Source organism: Cucurbita moschata, unplaced genomic scaffold (assembly GCF_002738365.1).
Source record: "Cucurbita moschata cultivar Rifu unplaced genomic scaffold, Cmos_1.0 Cmo_Scf00057, whole genome shotgun sequence".
Classification (NCBI taxonomy): domain Eukaryota; kingdom Viridiplantae; phylum Streptophyta; class Magnoliopsida; order Cucurbitales; family Cucurbitaceae; genus Cucurbita; species Cucurbita moschata.
The window spans coordinates 65,698-74,395 of NW_019268573.1; the positions used below are offsets into that span (position 1 = coordinate 65,698).

General features: G+C 37.5%; 1 non-coding gene across 1 annotated transcript; it reads right to left on the minus strand.

Annotated features, from left to right (window-relative positions):
- Nucleotides 1-3,606: 3,606 nt before the first annotated feature.
- Nucleotides 3,607-3,680, minus strand: TRNAI-UAU. The gene has a single exon. It is a non-coding gene; the product is annotated as a tRNA-Ile (tRNA).
- Nucleotides 3,681-8,698: the final 5,018 nt, after the last annotated feature.

Sequence of the window (8,698 nt, forward strand, 5' to 3'; positions counted from 1 at the left end):
GGAAAATCCTACTGAACTTCATCTACAAGCAACAAAAAGAGTGCTAAGATGTTTAAAAGGCACTCTTGATTTTGGAATTTTCTACAAGGGAGGAAATAGTGATCTTATCTCTTACTGTCACGACCCGATTTTCGAGGCTTCGAAGTTTGGGCCGTGACCCAAAAGACGAAATCGAAAACAAACAAAAAGAGAACAAAATAAAAAGAAGAGTAAAATAAAAAGATGAAAATCCAATAAAATTAAAATGGAAGAAAGCGGGGTGTAATTTTTAAATATTTCAAAAGATGATTTAAATTTACAAAAAAGAAATACAATACAAATATAAAAGGAATTTGCAAAAGACTCCAAAAGACCGAAAAGAGACTGACTCTCCAGAATGACCCCCTCTATGGCCGCACAGCTCTCAAACGCTCCTCCACCTCGATCGACACCTGACAAAAAGGATAGAAAGGAATGAGTATAAAAATTATACTCACTAAGCCACCTACTTGTAGGTTTCTTCGCATTATAACTTAACAGGTTTCCACGGTCTCCTAATTCGATTATATGGTATCTAGTACCATGGAACACGTACATGTTGAAAGACATGGCACATTTTAGTAGAATAGCACCCTGAAGATACTCACATTGAGGAAGGACTAGTGATGTAGACCAAGTTTAAAGGTGTCTATCTAATGATGTACTACCAAGTGATAGTAAGACTCACGAATTATGTAGCCTTCCTTAAACCAAAATAGGATATGAAGACAATCAAGGAGTACGATTTAGTGTCCAATGAATTGGCAAGGTTTGTACTAGTGTTGGTTAGTATAGTGATGATGAAGATGGACCACTTTATTACTGATTCCAAGGATGAAGTCTAGAGCTTCATATTGCCCAAGCTTCCTTAGCGTATGTAAAAGCATTGTGTGATGCTAGGAAGATGGACATGTTGCACTTGGAATAGAGCCTACGGAACTTATATGATTGTAATCACACCCTAATGGATGGTAATGCTCAAGTAGTGACCTTTAAACTCCGGCACGGTGAAACGTAAATAATGAGAAGTGGGGTAGCTCTAGGAGCACCACAAGAGTTCGAATCATTTTTCATGAACAGAAAACACAAGGAAGAGATACCAAGAGGACAGTAAGGTGTAGTATGGCTACATCAACCACATGAATATGCATTGAACCGATGTCCGTGATCACGGTTCAATAAAGCTATCACCGAGACAAGGTAGCAATTTGGGCAAGAAGATTAGACAAGAGGATGTTCTACCCTTGAGAATCAGACAATTGAGTGACAAAAATTTTTTAATGAGGGGGAGAATTGGAAATACCCAAGCCCCAGTGAAAAAAATTAAAAATCCAATTTATCTTTTTATAGTTGAATCTGAGATTTTATTGAGGGTTTTCAAGACTGAATTTCAAGACAGGCAGAAAAAATTCCAAGAATTCAAAAAAAAGAAAAAATAATAATTAAAAAAAATTAGGTAAATTGATCCAAGTCAACCAGAAGGGGTAAATTGATCATATATACCCTCCATTCCTACTTAGAGGCGTGGATTAACCTAGTCTGATTACTAAGAATGAAAAAAAGAAAGAAAGAAAAGGAGAAGAGAGATAAAAGAAGATGGGCTTTTAGGGATTATAAGAGAGAGAGTCAAAGTTTGATCGAAACTGCCATTTTGAGTCAGAATTTCGCTAGAGCTTCTCCACAAGAATTGCTTGGTGGTCTTGGAAGAACTATTCTTGTCTTTTCAATCACTCAATTCCGTCAAGAATCAAGGAAGAACGAAATGTATGATTTTTGGGTTCTTCATTTAAGCTTTCCTTGAAATTCGAGAGCGTTTCTTGGAATTAAGTTTTGAATTTTTAGTATGGTTACATTGGAGGAATTTTGCATAAGTTTCATGAAGGAAGTTGGAGTTGATTCAGACCCGAAGGTGGCATTCTGATAAACATCTAGTGGCTGAAAATATTTGTCAATTTTTTGTTTTTGATGATTTTCGAACTCGATTATTTGTTGTTGTGATTGACCAAAAATTATACCTTTGTAACGATCAATTAAAAGTTTACAATTTTCGTGAAGAAACTAAGTTGATTTGAATTGGGGAGAGAAAGTTATAAAATTAAAGAAAATATATATATATCAAAAAAGAATAAAAAACTGGTTTGGAAGTTTAGGAATTTTGACGAAGGAGTTGAATGCATAGGTTATTGCATGTGAGAGAAAGATTCCAGGAATTTTGGAGCTCCTAACATGTGAAGAAGCTTGCTCGGGAAGACACACGTCATCCAAGTAAGTAACCACACGAACTTTAGGCAAATAATACTTGTAGGTATCGCTAGGACGTGTTAGCACACAAACATTTCCTACCTTAGGTGGTTAGATAATGCATGTTAAAGACTAAAGGTTGTTTTTGGCTGAGTGTATACTTATGTATGTTAGAAAATTATCGTTATGCCCCTAGGTTGAGATTTGTGAGAACCATGCTATTATATGTATTATGCAATGCTAGAAAGAAATTATGCATGACTAGAATATGAGTTGAGAAATATGGATGAGTGTGGTGGTATGCATGATGAAAAAAATTATAAAAATTTTCCTATGATAAGATTTGTGATGAGTGATGTTTTATATGTTTTATGTTATGTTATAAAAGAGGATAGGCTAACGTTGTCTGTGTTTCAGGTAATTAATGAATGTTATCTCTACGTCGAGCTTGTTTTGCTTGTATGTGTGTATGTGTTAGCCTCAGGTGTTTGACTATTTGTTCTCCTAGTGGAGTGTGTTTATCTGCAAAGAAGCAAGGGGTTAAAGTTAGGTTGGCTAGACGATGATTTAGGTCAAGACACCTCTAGTAGACTAAGCACCTAAAGATCATGAGTGATGGTTAGAGGGTCTAGACCCTGATTCTCCTAAACTAAGAAAGACTCAAAAACTCAAAATAAAACAGCCTAAAGTCAGAAGTCAGCGTTAAGTCATCTAGCCACCTTAGGAACCCAAAGAACCTCCTCAGCTCTCGGGTATGACCAAGATGAAGTTTAAATTATGGATTATGCGCTTAGGTAATTGATAGGTATATCTCCCTGGCAAAGGATGCATGAAATAACACAATTAAGATTAGGTTGCTACAACTAGTGCAGTTTACTCGTTGACCTAGGTCAAAAAGTTTTCAGTACACCCTGCACCCCAAGATCAAAGGATGAGATTTGAGTGCACCTAGAGACTTGGATTAGCCATGCAGAGCTAATCTTGAGCACCCTGGAAATGAGAGATGAGATTTGAACTTCCTAGAAGTCATTAAGAACGTAGTAGACCTCCAAGCTGATAATAGTGTAACGGTGTCTACAACAATGCAATTACCTAAAAACTATTTAAGATTGTAACACATACTCAGAGAAGCTCTCTTCAGCTTCACCTTGTCCTCTATCTCTAGATCTGTCCTCTAACGGGGTACTTGTCTCTCTCATCCTTCTCGAGGTGGGCTCTCTCCAGCCTCACCTTGTCCTCTACTGCAATAAGGGTTTTGTAGCCTACTACAAGTGTGGCTTAATTGAGCTCATCCCATAATTCGTTCGTTTATGCGATTGTTTGTTTAACCAGGTGACTAGGTTTGATTGGATCTGGCGGGGCTCGAACCCGCGACCTTCGGCTCATAAGACCAATGCTCTAACCAACTGAGCTACAGAACCTGGGATGTTTTTCGTAAATCAATGTTTGAATGAAAATAATATTCCTCGAACTCTTTTTTTTTCTCCAACTTTAATTGATAAGCAAATACATTGCAGAACTCAAAGGGGTTTTGTTAGGATCGTACAACAACGTACACGCTCGATCTAGATGAACACAAAGAACAGGATAGAGAAAAGTGCAAGGAGAACTCTGGCTAAAAGGATATTTTTTTTTGTATTGATGACTTCACGTGAGAATTACAGAGAATAGAAAGTACTTTTCAAATCTCTCCCGGATGGGATATATATATAGTTCAGTTTACTATATATAGGTTTACCAGATTTAACCATCTACTATATATAGCTATTTACTATATATAGCTTTACCCGATTTAACCATCTACTATATATAGCTATTTACCATATATATCTTTACTGGATATAGTTTTACCAAATATAGCTTTACCGGATATAACCATTGACCAAGCTATAAATAAGCAGTAGGCTCCATAACCTAACAATTTTTCCACTTGGAGACTGATCTAGTTAACCAAGAATTTTATTCTCAAATGACCATGAGCATCTTCATGGTCTTCATGGCACCATATCAATTGAGGCTTTGCACAACCTCAATATTCCAACATCAACACATGTTGTCAACATGTTTGCTGAATTCTTTGCACCCTCTATCTTCTCCAAACACATCACCATCTTTCACTAACCTGCAAGTGAAATGGTATCGTCTTTTGTGTTTTCTCTTGAAATGATAGACTGGGTTCCTTCACCAACTGTATGACACTCTGACTATCTCTGTAAAGAATATCTTCGTGCTACTTCTTGCCCATTCTTCCAGATAGTCAGTCATCCATATCGTCTTCTTTCCAGCTTCAACTATTGCCACGTACTCAGCCTCAGTACAACGCATTTTTGAAGCCTAGACGTCTCATCATCCATGGCTTGCTCCTACTTGGTTGTATCCTTCAACTGTAAGGCCTCATCAAAGGGCTCTGGTTCCCTTTCATCAGCAACAGATAGTGTAATGAAGGTACATACATATCTGGTACTCTGATAGTACAGGATGATCTTCTCAACACCAGTTCAGGTGTCGCTTGCTCCACTGCTGATTCCTCCGCAATAACCTCAGGAGTTTGTTGAGTATCTGCTACAAGATCACTTGGTGATTTTCTCCGCAACTCAACCTCAACTCCCACTTGCTTTGTTGTCTTGGAACCTTGCTCCACATCTGGTTCCTTAACAGTAGTTTCAGGAGTTTCTTGAGTATCTGCTACAACATCACTAGGTGAGTTTCCCTGCAACTCAAGCTCAACTCCCACTTGTTTCGTGGTCTTGGAACCTTGCTCTACATCTGGTTTCTCAGCAGTAGTCTCAGAAGTTTCATGAGTATATGCTACAACATCACTAAGTGAGTTTTCCTGCAACTCAAGCTCAACTCCCACTTGCTTCGTCGAACCTTGCTCCACATATGGTTCCATTTCCAACCGCACTTTCTTCAATTCTCTGGCGGTCCTTGTGAAGCTAACTCGTTTCTGCTTGCTCATAACGTAGCTCTCACAACGACCCATATCAACAGATTTCAGACCTTCTAAAACTCCTTTCGCAGCCAACCTCTTCATTTCTTTGGCGCTCATAGGTTCAAGTCTATTGTGTCGTAGACTTGAATTTGAAGCACTCTCAGCAACAGCAGCTATGTTCATACACCTTGTAGTGGTGTATAGGGTTCCAGATTTTAAGCCACGTGCTACCACCGTAGCACCCTTCATAATCTTCCACGAACCATTCCCTAGCTTTGTTGCATAACCTATGCTGTCCAACTGACCAATAGAGATCAGATTCTTCTTGAGACTAGGAATATATCTGACATCCTTTAATGTCCACTGGTTTCCTGCCGGAGTTTATATGCAGACATCTCCTTTTCCTTTAATCTCCAAATCTTTGTTGTCGGCAAGATACACCTTCTCGAAATTTCAAGACTTGAAATTCCGAAACAACTCTTTATTTGGAGACGAATGAAAAGATGCACCTGAATCCAAAATCCAAGATTCAATCGAATTGTCCACGCTGAGGACTAGAGCATCCCCAATGTCTTCTGCTGAACTTATAGAATCATCATCATCTCCAGATTTGTGATTCTGCTTCATCTTTGGTCTTGTACAACCTGTCCGAAAGTGACCTTTTTCTCCACAATTCCAACACATTACGTTTGGTCTATTTGGAGATTTTTCTCGGTTCTTTGATTTTGATCCCCCTTTGTTTGGGCCCTTCGGTTTACTTCTTCCCCTTCAATCAACACTGAGAGCATTGCCTGATGAATCTCCAGTTTCTCGTTTGCAATACTTTCGCTGAGAACTACATCTCGAATTTCACCAAACCTCAATTTATCAGATCCTCGGGAACTGCTGATTGCGGCAACAACAGTATCCCATGACTCGGGTAAGGATGACATCAAAATTAACACTTTAATTTCATCTTCGAAACTAATTTCTACCGAACTCAGTTGACTTATGATCATATTGAATTAATTTATATGATCAGTAACAGGTCCACCTTCAGACATCTGTAGATTGAACAATCTACACACCAAATACACCTTGTTCATAGCCGACGGTTTTCGTACATATTCGACAGCGCCTTCATCAGATCTGACGTTGTCGATCCTTGAGCTTCCACTGTTCCGTGGTCATGGTATCCGGCTTCACCCCCAACAGAGGTTCATGAAGATCTTTCTGGTACATATAATCTTCAATTTGCATCTTCCAAAAACCGAAATCGGATTCATCGAGCTTCTTAATTCCAATCTTTGATCTTTCCATCTTCACAGATCGTGGTGAATTTCGCCTAGCTTTGATACCAGTTGTTAGGATCGCACGACAACGCACACGCTCGATCTAGATGAACACAAAGAACAGGATAGAGAAAAGTGCAAGGAGAACTCTGGCTAAAAGGATTTTTTTTTTTTTTTTTTTGTATTGATGACTCACGTATGTATAGTAAGAGAGAATGACAGAGAATAGAAAATACTTTCCAATGCTCTACCGGACGGGATATATATATAGTTCAGTTTACTACATATAGGTTTACCAGATTTAACCATCTACTATATATAGCTATTTACAATATATAGCTTTACCCGATTTAACATCTACTATATATAACTATTTACCATATATAGCTTTACCGGATATAGCTTTACCAAATATATCTTTACCGGATATAACCGTTGACCAAGCTATAAATAACCAGCAGACTCCATAACCTAATAGTTTTTCTACCATCTTTTATAAAAGAATACCTATTCAAATAACCATCATGCATGACCTTCCTATCAAATTGCGAATGTCAGCCTAGCAATATGCCTCCAACAAGTATTGGTAGCACATCACAAAGAACTTTATCTTTATGTTTCCCCAAAGTAAAAGATATTAAACTTTAGAAACTACCTTTATTGTTCCACTATCATTGAGACGTGGAAGCTTGTAAGGCATAGGATGGTGTTGAGTTGGAATTTGCAACCTTTTGATCAACATGGTACTTAATACATTGGTGCAACTTTCACTATCAATAACAAGACTACAAGGAGTCCCCTTGACTAAACACCTTGTGTGAAATAGGTTGTCTCTTTGATCATCAACATTATTCTCCGTAACTTGAGTTTTAAGAAGTCTTCTCAACAAGTGTCAAATGATTCCCATCTTCCAATTCTTCATCATTCTCCTGGTTTTCTTTTTCAACTAGCTCATCCTAGTCACTTTCCTCAATATCTGTGACAGCTTGTCCATTCTTGGTGGTCATGACTCTCTTGTTAGGACAATCACCACTAATATGACCAATTTCTTGACATTTCCAAGATTTGATGTCTCTATTTCTTTCTCGAACCTCCTTGTATTCCTCAACTTTCTCTTTACCCTTGGAGGTCTCAACTTTGTTCTTTTTGTCAAGCTCATACTTTCCTCTAACCTTGAAATCTATCTTTTCAATATTTGCATCCTTTTTCCAAGTGTTGAAAGTTGTAGACTTAGGAATAGCATACCTCTTGGAGTTCTTTTCCCAAGCTAGTTGCCCTTCGATTTTGACAGCAAGGTGTAACAATTCTTGCATATCAAAGTATGCTTGCCTATCCACTTGATGAGCAAGTTGTGTGTTTAACCCACCAAGGAATCTGGCCATTATATCATCGTTGTCTTCATCAATGCATGCTCTATTCATAAAGACCTCCATTTCTTTGTAATATTCTTCAACACTCTTGGAAACCTATTGCATTGTATATAGTTTTTCCTTGAGTACTCGAGAATAATGCTTAGGAATGTACATTTTTCTTATTAATAACTTCAATTCCTCCCACATTTCAACTGGTTCTTCATAATTTCTCCTCCACTCTGATATCAAAGATGTCCACCAAATTACGTAATCACAAAATTCAGCCATAGAAAGCTTCAACTTTATTTCTTCACTGAAATTGTTGCAATAAAAAACATGCTCAATTTTGCTCTCATATTGCAAATACTCTTCTAGATCAGATCTCCCATAGAAAGTTGGAAGCTTTACTCCCTTGACTTCTTCTTCTTCGCCTCTCTTATATTGGTACTCTCTCTCACTTCTTTTTTGTGCTAAAATTTCTCTACCCCTTGTTTTACTTCCTCTCCCTCGACCGACATCTCCTCCTTCTCGTAGGACTATGTCCCGCTAAAAGGGTGAAAGAACAATATCAACACAATGGTTCCAAATTTAGATGATTTAGAAAAAATGTCAATTGAAGTTTATTCGATATTCAAATAAACATGCAAATTGTCTAATGACAAGGATTTATAATCACAATATTAAGAACAATATGATAGGGATTCTTTTTTTTTTTTTTTTTCAAATCTAAATATGATCTACAATAATAAAATGAGAATAAAGTGAGAAGATTATAAAGAATGGTTGAACTAGCCGCAACAGAATAAATGGATAGATTTGAAGAAAAGAAAAACAATAGCATAAACGAAAAATAAAATGAATTCTAGAGTAGGCCACTAAGATGC